The sequence below is a fragment of the Cheilinus undulatus genome, linkage group 9 (assembly GCF_018320785.1).
Source record: "Cheilinus undulatus linkage group 9, ASM1832078v1, whole genome shotgun sequence".
NCBI classification, from domain to species: domain Eukaryota; kingdom Metazoa; phylum Chordata; class Actinopteri; order Labriformes; family Labridae; genus Cheilinus; species Cheilinus undulatus.
Window position 1 is genome coordinate 46857452 of NC_054873.1, and position 16618 is coordinate 46874069.

Consider the following 16618-nt stretch of genomic DNA (forward strand, 5'->3'; position numbering starts at 1 on the left):
TTCCAGATTTAGAAACGTGTTGCGTTGTTGACGTGTGTCAGTTTCCTGTCATGGTGTCATGTGTGCGGTTACTGTAAGTGCAGTGAGGTCATCCTTAAGGGAGGCTTTGCTGCATTGTTAAACACCTCATCCATTTACTATTCATGAAAGATAATTCTGAATGAGCAGACTTATAGGTATGTTTTAATTCTTATGATCCATCCATGCCCCAGCTTTAAACCTCAGGCATGCCTTTATTTCCATAACTGCAAAGATGAATCAGGAAGATCTGTGTTCATTACCCAGAAAGCTGAGATCAAAATATCTACATGAACAAACCACTATTCCAAAAAAGTTGGGACTTTGTAGATTAAAACAATGCAGTGATTGCAAATATTGTTCAGTTGATTACAGCACAAAAACAAGATATTTTGATGTTCAGTCTGATAAATTATTACACATTCTGAATTTAATGCCTGCACCATGTTTCAAAAAAGTTGGAACAGGAGAATGTTTACCACTGTTACAATACCTTTCCTCCTAGAAACCGTCTGAAAGTCTGGGAAGTGGACTTCTATCCCATTTTTACCTTGTGTAAATCTTACACAGAGCATGGTTCCCACTGTATGTTGCACTTCGTAATAAGGCTGAACGATTTGTGAAAAAAATCAAACTGTGATTTTTTTTTTCCCCCAATATTGTGATTTGATGCGATTATTTCTGAAGTTTTTCATCTTATGTTACTTCCAACAAACACAGGCAATAAATCATTCTACACTATAACCCAGGGGTTCTCAACCTTTTCAGCCCGCGACCCCCAAACAAAAGGTTCCAGAGACCGGAGACCCCATTGTAGCTGAAGGTGGCTGAACAGCCATGTATGTTGAAGAATAGTTATGTGCAGACAAGGCTGCCCATTAGGGGGGAAGATGGGAGAGTTTTCTGGGCCCCAGCCAAACTGGGGGCCAGCAAAATCATGGTCCATTGTAAAGTTAAGCTGTGGTATTTGCTTATCAAAGAAACAAATATCTTTTTAATTCATTTGTGCAGTAAGTAGCCCTCTTAAAATGTAAATTCTTTTGATAAAAACAGTATTAAAATATGTTAAAAATAGCTAAAATGTGTTAATAATGGAAAACAATAGTGGAAAAGGTGTTGAAATTGGATTTTAAAAGTAGCAGAAATGGGTTAGAAGTGCCAAAAATTAGATAAAAGTGGCAAAAATAACCACAAAAAAAAAAGGCAAAAATGGGTTAAAGTGGCACATTAAGTGGTAAAATGGGATGAAAAAGCAGCTGAAATTGTGTTAAAGTGCCAAAAATAGGTGTAAATTTGGTCATATGGGATAAAAAATTTATATAAATGGGCAAAAAGGGTTAACTGAGGCAGAAAGTGGATGAACTGGGTGAAACTGGGAAAATGGGCATATCGCATTGTGAAATGTGTGGTAAAAAGTGGTAAACGGGTTAATAGTGGCAATAATGGGTCAACAGAGCCAACAATAGGCGGAGAGTGTCAAAATTTGGTTTAGGAGTGCCAAAACCAGGCAGAAAAAAGTGGTGGAAAGGGTTTAAAACAAACAAAAATGTGTTTTGAGTGGCAAAAATGTGTTAAAATTTGGCAAAATTGGTGTAAAGGGGTAACAGTATAATTTTAAAAATAATCTTAGTTTTTTAAGGCATCTGGAGACCCCATCTCAGTGTCTTGTGACCCAAAATGGGGTCCCAACCCCAACATTGAGAACCCCTGCTATAACCAACACAATAACAGATTAAACAAGGGCTACACATTTTTTAAAAATAACTTCTTGTGCTGATTTTGACTCGTATTGCAAATTGGATAAGAATTTTTGTATTGAAGAGAGAGGTCATTTTTCAGTCATTCTCATATTCATTAAGAAAAATGTACAAAAATGAAAAAAGTAGGATTTTTTGCAGACTATTCAAAAAAAAAGTCATTTGAATGATTGCATGATATGTAATTTATAACACCTCTGCTGTAAAATAAGGTTTAATCTGGTATTTTGGCACAGATTTCAGGTTAAAGCAATTTGAAAATTGCAGCAGGCCATACTGCAATTTAATCTAATTTGCGATTAATTTCCCAGCCCTAATTGGGGGCACCAATAAGTCTAGTAGTTTCTGTCTGGGCCCACCATGCAGTGAAGCTGTTGTCCTGTTCAGGCCTGGGTGAAAGAGCCTGTGGCTTCTTTCCCTCATATCATCCCCCACTCTCTCCTCATAGTTTCTGATTCTATCTCATCAGTCTGTTCTTGATTAAATCTGCAATTTTTGCGACAACTTACTGCTTCAGGCTTTCTGAAAACACAATTTTTCCAGGCTAAGAATCTCAAAAAAAAAAATCCCTGTTTTCCTGTACCTGTTCTCCAATCATGAGTGCATATTTGAGTTAAACCAACTGATAGACAACATAACAGCACCAGAAATATGTAGTTGAAATATCTAAACTTATAAGGACTGATCTCAGTGTTAAAGGCTTGAAATTACAGACATCTTGGATGGAAATAAAAAAACATGTAAACAATATTATATTAATATTAACTAGTCAAAAAAGGTCTCAGGTTAGTTTATTGAAATGTGTCAAATACCACTTTGATACCATATTTTTGCTGCAGAGATTTTCTGCTCTACACATTATGATTACATTCAAAGGTCTTTTCATTAGAATAGTTTACAAAAATCCTACCCTTGCTGTTCATGTGTATGATTTTCTTACTCAAAATGAGAATAACATAATATATATATATATATATCATTCCTTTCAGTAAAGCAATTGATATCAAATTTGTACTTTTTTTTTCTAAATGTTCACACCTATTTTAATTTATCTAATATTGTGCTGGTTATAACTGATATAACTATAGAATGATTTATTGCTTGTGTTTGCTGAACAATGCATAAGATGAGGAACCAAAAAATAGTTGCATACTGAACAGTGATTGCAATATTTGGGGGGAAAAAATTGCAAATAGATTATTTTTGCAAATCGTTCAGCCCTTCCATCAAGATTCAGAGATTAGCAAATAAAGATGTTTCTCAGGTGGTTATGGCATTTCATGAAGCGAGGCGAGCCTCTGCTGAGTCAACAGTCATAAACCTCCGAGCATCACCTGACCTGACTGATTGGAAACATCTATCACCTCATGACGCAGCTGGACGACTTCTTTCCTCCTGTCCTTTAATCTCACTGTGGTGGACCAGGACTCTGTAGAGTGGGGGGTCAGAGGTAGACAGGAAGCCCATCAGTGAGGGGTCAGAGTGACACTGGATCACTTTCTATACTTCCTCCAGTTAATGCAGCTGATGGTACATACTGTTAAACCCTAACTTCACATCTGTAACGTCACTTTAATGATGGACAGTCTCAGGTGGGAGCCAGTTTGTTCTTTTTATCAAGACTTCAGAGTCAACCACTGCTGTTGTTGCAGCTTCAACTTTAGATTCTAACACACTGTTTTTAGAAAAATAAATAATTTTAAACACATTCATTCCTTTCCAAATGATGCTTTTGTTTCAGACTTGGTAAGAAGCCATGTAATAAGTGGGAAAATAGGATAATAATATATTATCAGATTGCCTCACTGTACATCAGTGTTACTCAACTCTGCTTAACCAAAGCCAAGTTGATGAAAAATACATTTCCAAGAGCCACAATCTAAGTGGTGAAAAGTGGCAAAAATGGGTTAAAGTGGCAATAAAAATAAGTTAAAGGTGGTAAAATGGTCAAAAAGCTGCAAAAATGGGTGAAAAGGGGCAAAATAGGCAAAACAAAAAAAGTGGTAAAATAGGTCAAAAAAGGGGCAAAATAGGCATAAAAGTGGTAAAAATGGGTGAAAAGGGGCAAAATAGTCATAGAAAGTGGGAAAAATGAGGAGAAAAAGTTGCAAGAACGTACAGAAAATATTGTTACATTTGCAAGAGCCACAATCAAAATGGTGAAAAGTGGCAAAAATGGGTTGAAGTGGCAATAAAAATGACTTAAAGGTGGTAAAACGGTCAAAAAGTGGCAAAAATGGGTGAAAAGGGGCAAAATAGGCATAAAAGTGGCAAAAATGGGGAGGAAAAGTTGCAGAAAGTACAGAAAGTGGCAAAAAAGGGGTGAGAAGTGACAAAAATTACTTAAAGGTGGCATAAATGTTCAAAAAGTGGCAAATAATGCCTGAAAAGTGACTAAAATGAAATCAGCAAAGTGGAAAAAATGGGGGGAAAATTGCATTTAATGGCAAAGGGCAGCTTATTTGGGCAAAAAGTGGCAAATAAGTACCAAAAATGGCAAAAAAACAAAAAGTGCCAGAAAATGCAAAAGCAGGATGAAAGTGTCAAAAATGGGCAAAAAGCATTTAAATTGATTAAAAGTGGCAACAAAGGGAGAAGAGGTCAAAGTTTTCCTTACAGCAGGTGGTGGTATGCACTTGGTTGGTTTGCAAATCCATCAATGAGGGGTAAGAAACAACCCCCCAGGTCCTGACCTAAGTGAAGATTAATCACCAAAATAAAAACTTGAAATTCTGTAAGAAAGAAAAGTAGGACAAATACCAATTTTTGTGGTGCATAATGAATGAAATTTTCCACCACGGGACCCCTGCAGCTTGTGGAGGACTTCCAGGATGGCTTAGGGCTGTGTCTAACACAGACAGAGCAAACTGTGGGCCTAAATCCTCAGGAAGATGTTCTGGGTTGGACTGGCTGTGTCTGTTGGAAAACTAAGACTGCTGCTGATCTCCGGTCAGAAACTTCAGAGCACTAAAACACCATAAGGGGCACAGAGCAGGTATGCCATTTAGGACAGGCGTGTTTTATATTTCTCTTTATTTTCCCAGTATGTTGGGTCTTTAAATGCATTGAATTCTTTTGTGTTTGAATGGTTCTCTATTAATAAGCCTTGCTTTCGCCTCTGGTTCAGTTTAACCCTCTATCTGCTCCTTTCCCTGGTTTCCTGTCAGCTCTCTCTGCTGGAAAGCTTCTGTGATAAGGAGCTGTATGTAACGGAAATACAACCAGAAAGAGAATAGGGGGCAGTACAGACTTTTTCCAACAATCTAATTTAATTGAAAAGAAAAAAGGAGCTAATATCTCCCTATAAGTAAAATATAAAAATATAAACATGTAAAGCATATTATAAAGAAAACGTTGACCCATAAACAGTTGGATAGAGATGACAATGGACATTTAGATAATGAAAGTGATTCAATTCATTTTGAATTTGAAGCCGTTTAGACCACTGGTTCCCAATCTGAGGTCAGGGCCCCCCTTCAGAGGCACCATAGATCTTGAGGGTTGCAGGGCTTTGTCTGCACTGAGGTTGTCAATATTAGATTAACACATATTGTGATGAATATGTGTGATGAAGGAAGAATTTATGAGGTCAGCCACTGATGTTAGACGAGAATGCCTGGCTCGCAATCTCCATAACATGTTTCCACTGATCCACAGTCCAGTTTTGCTGTGCTTTATACCCCTTAATCTGATGCTTTGCGTTGGACTTGATGTGAGACTTGCATGCAAATGCTTGCCCATGGAAACACATTCATGAGGCTCCCACCGTGCTTACATTAATGCCTGTGGACGCTCAGAACTCTTAGCTATGGAATCAGCAGAGCATTGGGAACATTTGTTGACCTCGCTCTGTGATTTTACGTGGTCTTCCAGTCTTTGTGGCAGGCCGCTTCCTAATATCGCTCACAGTTGACTGTGGAATATCCAGCAGGGATGACTGAATTCAATAATAAATGTTTCCTGTGGTTGTTACTGGAATTCAGTAGTTTTCTTGAGCCTTGAGGAATCATTACATTAGGAAAGAACAGTTTGGTGTAGTAGAGATATCAACATAAAAATGTTTGGTTCTCAAGAAAACAACTACAAAATGACCCATGATGAAATAGACCACTGTTAAAAACAGTATGGAAATATGTCCACTTGGCTTCTGCTTGACCATTATTATAAAAAGTTCCTTTCCCGTCTTTGTACTGCCTTCTCCTTGCCTCTACCCCTTTGTTTGAATGTTTTGGCCCCTAAACTAAAAGAAGAGTCTCATATCAACCAAGACAAATCACTTTCGGTCCATTTTTACCTTTAATTGTTCATGTCTATGGGTTTTAGCAGTAAAATCCTTTTCATAAGTGGTTATTAACCCATTTTATAGCCTGGTATTGTAAGGAATATTGACTCTAACCTTGGAGATGAATTAGGGAAGAAGTATGATTGCTTTTTGTTGAGAAATAGAGGCAAGGAGTATAACAATGTGGTTAGTAGTTGGTCCAGTAAAGCACTGGGTCACTATGGGCCAAAAGATTTTAATACAGCCTTATATTAACACTGAACTATTATTCTTGTAAGAAATAAGAGGTGCTCTTTGTAACAACGGGGACAGCAGGGGGCGGCTTTAACCAGCTTTATCCTCCCCGGAACTTTGAATTAATCCGTCTATAACTTCTTGGAAATTTGCGAAGTAAAAATGGTCGAGCTAAGCATAAAATAGCAACAGCATTTCCAGGTTTGTTCCAATTCTTTCAGAGTAAAAGCACTTTAACGGTCAGGGAACAAAGTTAATGAATGGCTAGCCACCTAGCTGTAAAAATCACACATGTACGCACATACAATTATCAAATATTGTAATATAAAGTGCTGATATGTAGCTCCACTCACGTTTTCAACGATTCTGCTTCTGCCCATCTTACCTACTTTTATTCTGGAAGCCGTAACCGGAAATGCATTGTCAAATTGGGTCCGTCTTCACACAAACTCCAACCTCTACCGAACGACTCAAACCAACCCGGAACTTTTTACCAAACTAAAAAAAATCTTACAAAGTTATTGAGGATAGATTCTTTGTGTTATCGAACATTTTAAATGTTTTCTATAAGAAAAGGTTACTTTTGAGGAGTGAGACTGTTCAAAGACAGAAGGAGGAAAGGAGACCTACCAATGTTTTTCGTTCCGTTTGCGGCGGTTTCTGCAGGACAGTAAACCTCGACTTGTCTTCTCAAACCAGGTAGGACACAGGCTGAGAAAAAGCTCTGCAGCTGACTTTTATACTTCTTTATTACACTGACATGTTTGTTTTCACAATTACTTGACTATAGTCAACAATTTTGAATGCAACTTCGAGAGAAATTGCTGTCTATTAATGCACTATTTGATCAATACAGCTGATTTTAACAGTTTCGTGGGTACTTAATAACCCAGAGCAGCATATCACTGTTGAGTAAGCATAAGCTCTCAGGCAGTTCTGACCTTAAGTTACTTGTCTGTTTATGTAGTTATATTTATGCATTATTTCAATAAACTGTTTTTACAGTGGGTTTCAATGGTACATGATATGCACAGTTTTTCTTAGGTAATTCTTTGCAGTATGCAAAGGTTGCAACATGCCCAAGTTAGCCCAGGTCCTATTTTTTCACCTTATAATTGGCACCAATTAGTCCAGGGTAGTTGACAGCTCCCTTGAGCTTCTTAAATCCATCATTATGGTGTCAGAGTAGACATATATTATACCCAGACCTCCATTCAGTAGCTAAAGTATGATTTAAATGAAGAAGCGTAAACTGTCAAGCAGCCCTAGAGCTGTCTCTGAAATGTGTTGCATCTGTGCCAATGTAATGAATAGGTTTTAAATGAGGTGTTGATTGCATGGGAAATTAGGCTGACCAAAGCTGGATTAAAGTGACATTGCCGTGTTTTTTCTTTCTGTGATGTAAACTTAGCACATAAAGTAACAAAGTTTGTGTTTATTTTCCTTTAAAATGGTGCCACATTTGTGAGGAACATGCATTTTTGGGATGAGCAGCAGAGCCAATGCTGGAGCCATTGCCATAATAGTTAATATTTCTGCATGCTATATGAGAAAGCATCACATGCCTACATAAAATGATTAACCAAAATTATTGTGATGGATGATGACATTTACAATAAGTTTATTGTGAATGTGCATACTTAAACATGTATGAAATTGCTATAAAATGCCAGTTTCAAATTTACTCCAGATATAATCATATCTACAGGCTTCCTCCGGCAAAAGCTGCGAAGGATCCTTTGTAACTAAATGGCTCAGTTTTCATGTTTTTATTAGAGATATATTGTTCCTGTGAGTGATTGCGTGTCTGTGTGCTGCCGTGTCAGGTTAGGAATTTCAGGCAGCTGAGAGCTTCCTCCTCCACTCACACACAGGCTCACATAGTGGTGGGGGGTGAGTGAGTCCAGGGGGTCTTTAAGGCGCTCTGAGGGACTCTGACAGACAAAAGGTCTCTGCATGATGCTGGTTTTAGGTTTAATGAAGCAAAGTGCTCACAGAACAACACAGGCGCTCTGACAGCTGCTAAATGTGGTGAACACTTTAATCTTTACCACATCAAAGTTTATAAATCATTAGCCTCAGTGAAAGAGGGCATTCTGACACAAAGGGGAAATAAGTGTTTTCACTACAATCTGACATTTACAGACAGATGCCACTGTATTTAAACTGAACTTCCCAATATTATAATAACGCTTTCATGTGGAAATGACCATCACCAGCCTGCCTACGACTGTCTACAGTCTGTTTGTCCTGCAATAATGCCTGATTTTCCTTCATAATTATGAAAATAACTGAACTATAAGAGGCTACATGGTGGTGCAGTGGTTAGCACTGTTGCCTCAAAGCAAGAAAGTTCCTGGATTGAATCCTGACTAGACAAGTCCTTTTTGTGTAGATTTTGCATGTTCTCTCCATGTTCCATGTTCTCTCAATGTTCTCCAGCTTCTTCTCACAGTCCAAAGAGATGCTTTTTAAGTTAGCTGGTGACTCTAAATTGCCTGTAGGAGTGAGTGCGAGCATGAGTGTTTCTTTGTCATATTGTCAGCCCTGTGATTGACCGGTGACCAGTCCAGATGTACCCGCCTCTTAAATGACAGCTTGGATTGGCTCAGCCTCCTGTGGTCCTGAACGGGATAAATGGTATAGATGAAGAGCCCAGTAAGGCTGCAGCTAGTATTGTAGAGGTGCTTAAATTCTTAACACAATGATATTCATTTTCAGTATCATATATTTAAAATGATACAGTATCAAAAAGTACCCAAGCTTATAAAATATCCAGACTTTCAATCATTATGTTTTAACTAGTGCTGTTAATTGATTAAGAAAATTAATCAAGTTAATCACATCCCTATGCTCTTTAGTTTTAGTAATATTTAGATTTTTAAACGTTCTTATTATCAAGTGTTTATTTTCATTTTCACTTTGTTAACAGCCCTTTGAAAGTGCTTTACACTTATTTTTTTATTATTATTATTCTTATTATTACTATTATAATTATCTATAAAATAACATTTAAAATACTACCATTTACTTGTATTTTTGTTTGAGATAAATAAGTACATGTATGGTGTTTAAATGAAGAGATATTAAACAAACTAGAGTTGTTAAACTTATTTGTGGTTTGTAAATCAGAGTGTCTTAATTCACTGAGCAATAATATTTATAAACTGCAGCAGAGCCCAGCAGACAAACACATCAGGTAGAAAATAACTTGCGCTGTAAAGTGAATGATCAGGTGTGCTGTTACCCCGAGGTAGCTGAAGTTGCTGACTGATGTCCAGTGGTCTCTGGTCGGTGTAACAAATGTAGCTCGGGCCAGCTGCTCCACTTTAGTTGCCTTTTTAGCTGTCATACAGTTCACGGATTCTTGTGACAGTAGTTCTCGTAGGTGTTCTGTGGTACGGGTCATCCGAGGCGACCCGGATTATGTCTTATAATAATAATAATAATATCTTGAATTTATATAGAGCCTTTCAAGAAACCCAAGGATGCTCTACAGGAACACATAGACATGGACAAACTATGTGAGGGGTAGGATGAATGTAAGGGGTGGTTTAGTGAAGACTGTAGGCTGTGGTGAACAGGTGGTGCTTGAGACGTTTTTTGAAAATGTCCAGAGATGGAGCGCTACGAATGTCTGCAGGAAGAGTGTTCCAGAGGGTGTCTTGAAGCCCTTTGTCTTTAGCGATGTCAATGGCCTGCAGTCTCTGGTGAGCCATTAGTGATCGCATTAGTTAGCTTAGATGTTGTAGTTTTGGGGACAAATCCAGGTCTGCTGACTGCGCCGGTGAAGCTTGACGTTATAGCTTAATCTCATGTTATTGTTGGCATCTTTGCTAACATTAGCAACATTAGCTATCATGGCTTGTTTCTGTGTTTTTGTTAGTGTCTTTGCTAACATTAGCAACATTTGTGATCATGGCTTGATCCTCTGTTGTTAGTGTCTTTGCTAACATTAGCAGCATTAGCTATCATAGCTTGATCCTGTGTTGTTGTTAGCGTCTTTGCTAACACAAGCAACATTAGCTATCATAGCTTGATTCTTTGTTGTTGTTAGCACATTTCCTTACATTAGCAACATTAGCTATCATGGCTTGTTTCTGTGTTTTTGTTAGTGTCTTTGCTAACATTAGCAACATTTGTGATCATGGCTTGATCCTGTGTTGTTGTTAGTGTCTTTGCTAACATTAGCAACATTAGCTATCATGGCTTGATCCTGTGTTGTTGTTAGCACCTTTCCTTACATTAGCAACATTAGCTATCATGGCTTTTTTCTTTGTTTTTGTTAGTGTCTTTGCTAACATTAGCAACATTAGCTATCATGGCTTGATCCTGTGTTGTTGTTAGTGTCTTTGCTAACATTAGCAACATTAGCTATAATGACTTTTTTCTGTGTTTTTGTTAGCATCTTTTCTAACATTAACTATTATGACTAGACCCTGAGTTGTTGTTAGTGTCTTTGCTAACATTAGCAACATTAGCCATCATGGCTTGATCCTGTGTTGTTGTTAGTGTCTTTGCTAACGTTAGCAACGTTAGCTATCATGGCTTTTTTCTGTGTTTTTGTTAGTGTCTTTGCTAACCTTAGCAACATTAGCCATCATGGCTTGATCCTGTGTTGTTGTTAGCACCTTTCCTTACATTAGCAACATTAGCTATCATGGCTTTTTTCTGTGTTTTTGTTAGTGTCTTTGCTAACATTAGCAACATTAGCTATCATGGCTTTTTTCTGTGTTTTTGTTAGTGTCTTTGCTAACATTAGCAACATTAGCCATCATGGCTGGATCCTGTGTTGTTGTTAGCGTCTTTGCTAACATTAGCAACATTAGCCATCATGGCTGGATCCTGTGTTGTTGTTAGCGTCTTTGCTAACATTAGCAACATTAGCCATCATGGCTGTATCCTGTGTTGTTGTTAGCGTCTGCTAACATTAGCAACATTAGCCATCATGGCTGGATCCTGTGTTGTTGTTAGCGTCTTTGCTAACATTAGCAACATTAGCCATCATGGCTGGATCCTGTGTTGTTGTTAGCGTCTTTGCTAACATTAGCAACATTAGCCATCATGGCTGGATCCTGTGTTGTTGTTAGCGTCTTTGCTAACATTAGCAACATTAGCCATCATGGCTGGATCCTGTGTTGTTGTTAGCGTCTTTGCTAACATTAGCAACATTAGCCATCATGGCTTGATCCTGTGTTGTTGTTAGTGTCTTTGCTAACATTAGCAACATTAGCTATCATGGCTTGGTCCCATGTTGTTGTTAGCATCTTTTCTAACATTAACTATTATGACTAGACCCTGAGTTGTTGTTAGTGTCTTTGCTAACATTAGCAACATTAGCCATCATGGTTTGATCCTGTGTTGTTGTTAGTGTCTTTGCTAACATTAGCAACATTAGCTATCATGGCTTTTTTCTGTGTTTTTGTTAGTGTCTTTGCTGACATTAGCAACATAAGCCATCATGGTTTGATCCTGTGTTGTTGTTAGTGTCTTTGCTAACATTAGCAACATTAGCCATCATGGCTTGATCCTGTGTTGTTGTTAGTGTCTTTGCTAACCTTAGCAACATTAGCTATCATGGCTTGATCCTGTGTTGTTGTTAGTGTCTTTGCTAACATTAGCAACATTAGCTATCATGGCTTTTTTCTGTGTTTTTGTTAGTGTCTTTGCTGACATTAGCAGCATTAGCCATCATGGCTTGATCCTGTGTTGTTGTTAGCGTCTGCTAACATTAGCAACATTAGCCATCATGGCTGGATCCTGTGTTGTTGTTAGCGTCTTTGCTAACATTAGCAACATTAGCCATCATGGCTGGATCCTGTGTTGTTGTTAGCGTCTTTGCTAACATTAGCAACATTAGCCATCATGGTTTGATCCTGTGTTGTTGTTAGTGTCTTTGCTAACATTAGCAACATTAGCCATCATGGCTTGATCCTGTATTGTTGTTAGTGTCTTTGCTAACATTAGCAACATTAGCTATCATGGCTTGGTCCCATGTTGTTGTTAGCATCTTTTCTAACATTAACTATTATGACTAGACCCTGAGTTGTTGTCAGTGTCTTTGCTAACATTAGCAACATTAGCCATCATGGTTTGATCCTGTGTTGTTGTTAGTGTCTTTGCTAACATTAGCAACATTAGCTATCATGGCTTTTTTCTGTGTTTTTGTTAGTGTCTTTGCTAACCTTAGCAACATTAGCCATCATGGCTTGATCCTGTGTTGTTGTTAGCACCTTTCCTTACATAAGCAACATTAGCTATCATGGCTTTTTTCTGTGTTTTTGTTAGTGTCTTTGCTAACATTAGCAACATTAGCTATCATGGCTTGATCCTGTGTTGTTGTTAGTGTCTTTGCTAACATTAGCAACATTAGCTATCCTGGCTTGGTGCTGTGTTTTTGTTAGTGTCTTTGCTAACATTAGCAACATTAGCCATCATGGCTTTATCCTGTGTTGTTGTTAGCGTCTTTGCTAACATTAGCAACATTAGCCATCATGGTTTGATCCTGTGTTGTTGTTAGTGTCTTTGCTAACATTAGCAACATTAGCCATCATGGCTTGATCCTGTGTTGTTGTTAGCGTCTTTGCTAACATTAGCAACATTAGCCATCATGGCTGGATCCTGTGTTGTTGTTAGCGTCTTTGCTAACATTAGCAACATTAGCCATCATGGCTGGATCCTGTGTTGTTGTTAGCGTCTTTGCTAACATTAGCAACATTAGCCATCATGGCTTGATCCTGTGTTGTTGTTAGTGTCTTTGCTAACATTAGCAACATTAGCTATCATGGCTTGGTCCCATGTTGTTGTTAGCATCTTTTCTAACATTAACTATTATGACTAGACCCTGAGTTGTTGTTAGTGTCTTTGCTAACATTAGCAACATAAGCCATCATGGTTTGATCCTGTGTTGTTGTTAGCACCTTTCCTTACATTAGCAACATTAGCTATCATGGCTTTTTTCTGTGTTTTTGTTAGTGTCTTTGCTAACATTAGCAACATTAGCTATCATGGCTTGATCCTGTGTTGTTGTTAGCACCTTTCCTTACATTAGCAACATTAGCTATCATGGCTTTTTTCTGTGTTTTTGTTAGTGTCTTTGCTAACATTAGCAACATTAGCCATCATGGCTTTATCCTGTGTTGTTGTTAGCGTCTTTGCTAACATTAGCAACATTAGCCATCATGGCTGGATCCTGTGTTGTTGTTAGCGTCTTTGCTAACATTAGCAACATTAGCCATCATGGCTTGATCCTGTGTTGTTGTTAGTGTCTTTGCTAACATTAGCAACATTAGCCATCATGGTTTGATCCTGTGTTGTTGTTAGTGTCTTTGCTAACATTAGCAACATTAGCCATCATGGTTTGATCCTGTGTTGTTGTTAGTGTCTTTGCTAACATTAGCAACATTAGCCATCATGGCTTGATCCTGTGTTGTTGTTAGTGTCTTTGCTAACCTTAGCAACATTAGCTATCATGGCTTGATCCTGTGTTGTTGTTAGTGTCTTTGCTAACATTAGCAACATTAGCTATCATGGCTTGGTCCCATGTTGTTGTTAGCATCTTTTCTAACATTAACTATTATGACTAGACCCTGAGTTGTTGTTAGTGTCTTTGCTAACATTAGCAACATTAGCTATCATGGCTTTTTTCTGTGTTTTTGTTAGTGTCTTTGCTAACCTTAGCAACATTAGCCATCATGGCTTGATCCTGTGTTGTTGTTAGCACCTTTCCTTACATAAGCAACATTAGCTATCATGGCTTTTTTCTGTGTTTTTGTTAGTGTCTTTGCTAACATTAGCAACATTAGCTATCATGGCTTGATCCTGTGTTGTTGTTAGCACCTTTCCTTACATTAGCAACATTAGCTATCATGGCTTTTTTCTGTGTTTTTGTTAGTGTCTTTGCTAACATTAGCAACATTAGCCATCATGGCTTTATCCTGTGTTGTTTTTGGGTCTTTGCTAACATTAGCAACATTAGCCATCATGGTTTGATCCTGTGTTGTTGTTAGTGTCTTTGCTAACCTTAGCAACATTAGCCATCATGGCTTGATCCTGTGTTGTTGTTAGTGTCTTTGCTAACCTTAGCAACATAAGCCATCATGGTTTGATCCTGTGTTGTTGTTAGTGTCTTTGCTAACATTAGCAACATTAGCCATCATGGCTTGATCCTGTGTTGTTGTTAGTGTCTTTGCTAACCTTAGCAACATTAGCTATCATGGCTTGATCCTGTGTTGTTGTTAGTGTCTTTGCTAACATTAGCAACATTAGCTATCATGGCTTGGTCCCATGTTGTTGTTAGCATCTTTTCTAACATTAACTATTATGACTAGACCCTGAGTTGTTGTTAGTGTCTTTGCTAACATTAGCAACATAAGCCATCATGGTTTGATCCTGTGTTGTTGTTAGCACCTTTCCTTACATTAGCAACATTAGCTATCATGGCTTTTTTCTGTGTTTTTGTTAGTGTCTTTGCTAACATTAGCAACATTAGCTATCATGGCTTGATCCTGTGTTGTTGTTAGCACCTTTCCTTACATTAGCAACATTAGCTATCATGGCTTTTTTCTGTGTTTTTGTTAGTGTCTTTGCTAACATTAGCAACATTAGCCATCATGGCTTTATCCTGTGTTGTTGTTAGCGTCTTTGCTAACATTAGCAACATTAGCCATCATGGTTTGATCCTGTGTTGTTGTTAGTGTCTTTGCTAACCTTAGCAACATTAGCCATCATGGCTTGATCCTGTGTTGTTGTTAGTGTCTTTGCTAACATTAGCAACATTAGCCATCATGGTTTGATCCTGTGTTGTTGTTAGTGTCTTTGCTAACATTAGCAACATTAGCCATCATGGTTTGATCCTGTGTTGTTGTTAGTGTCTTTGCTAACATTAGCAACATTAGCCATCATGGCTTGATCCTGTGTTGTTGTTAGTGTCTTTGCTAACCTTAGCAACATTAGCTATCATGGCTTGATCCTGTGTTGTTGTTAGTGTCTTTGCTAACATTAGCAACATTAGCTATCATGGCTTGGTCCCATGTTGTTGTTAGCATCTTTTCTAACATTAACTATTATGACTAGACCCTGAGTTGTTGTTAGTGTCTTTGCTAACATTAGCAACATTAGCCATCATGGCTTGATCCTGTGTTGTTGTTAGTGTCTTTGCTAACCTTAGCAACATTAGCTATCATGGCTTGATCCTGTGTTGTTGTTAGTGTCTTTGCTAACATTAGCAACATTAGCTATCATGGCTTGGTCCCATGTTGTTGTTAGCATCTTTTCTAACATTAGCTATCATGGCTTGATCCTGTGTTGTTGTTAGTGTCTTTGCTAACATTAGCTATCATGGCTTGGTCCCATGTTGTTGTTAGCATCTTTTCTAACATGAGCTATTATGACTAGACCCCGAGTTGTTGTTAGTGTCTTTGCTAACCTTAGCAAAGATGTGTTTTGCCCAGAGGTTGTACTTCAGACTCGTTGTGCTTCAGTGTAATGACACTTCATCATAGCAGTATGTACAACTTTAGTTTCATCCAGACCTCCATGGGACAGCTTTTTTAAATCTAAATTTGCAGTGAAGCAGACCTGGGTCTGTCTCCTCACTCATCACTGCTGGCTGCGTTTGACCCGCCTTTGACCTTTTCACCCCAGGGATGTAAACATCCGCGCAGGAGGACTACGGAAAGAAGCTGTGGTCAAACTTAGTCATATGGCTTAACTGCATTATTATTTTTTTAATGCATTAAGATTTCCAGATTAATCATAAGCATTAATGCGTTTATATTAACAGGACTAGTTTTAACCAAAGCTGCTTTGACAGAAGGAGAGAGAGCTTTGAATAAGCTGCACAAATAGGCTGGCAACTCCTCACTAACCCACTATTGGTCATTAAAAATGAGACATGACCCAGTTTTGGTTGCCTAGCACTTCTATTTTTGTTGCCTGGGTGTAAATAAGACCTAATTTTTACTACAATCCCATCAAAGTTGTAAACTCAGTTGTTATGGAAGTATTGCTTTCCATATCTTTTTCTTTGGACAGGTGCATCAGAGGGCATGGCATTTATTGGCGATTTATTTGCAACTTTTGGTACTAGATCTTCGTCAGGCCTGAAGAAGGTCTTGTACAGAAAGGTTGCAAATAAATACAGCCTTTGTTTGCAAGTTGGATGGTGCGAAGGAGTCTTTGAAACTGTTACAGCAAACCTGCTGCCTAATTTTTATCAATTATTCTATAATTTGATCCAAATCTTCATCACCCATGGCCTGGTGGTTGTGTATGTTTGCCCCCTGTGCAGGGGCTGTTGAACTTGACGCTCCTTTTCTGCACGTCG

At 38.2% G+C, this 16618-nt stretch overlaps 1 protein-coding gene across 1 annotated transcript in view; it reads left to right on the forward strand.

Moving 5' to 3' along the window:
* The first annotated feature begins 6735 nt into the window (after positions 1 to 6735).
* Positions 6736 to 16618, forward strand: part of elmo3 (engulfment and cell motility 3) — a 59751-nt gene continuing 49868 nt past the window's right edge. Inside the window, exon 1 of the mRNA XM_041796398.1 lies at positions 6736 to 6990. The gene's annotated coding sequence lies outside the window, so the exon portion shown is untranslated. The remainder of the gene's footprint in view (positions 6991 to 16618) is intronic.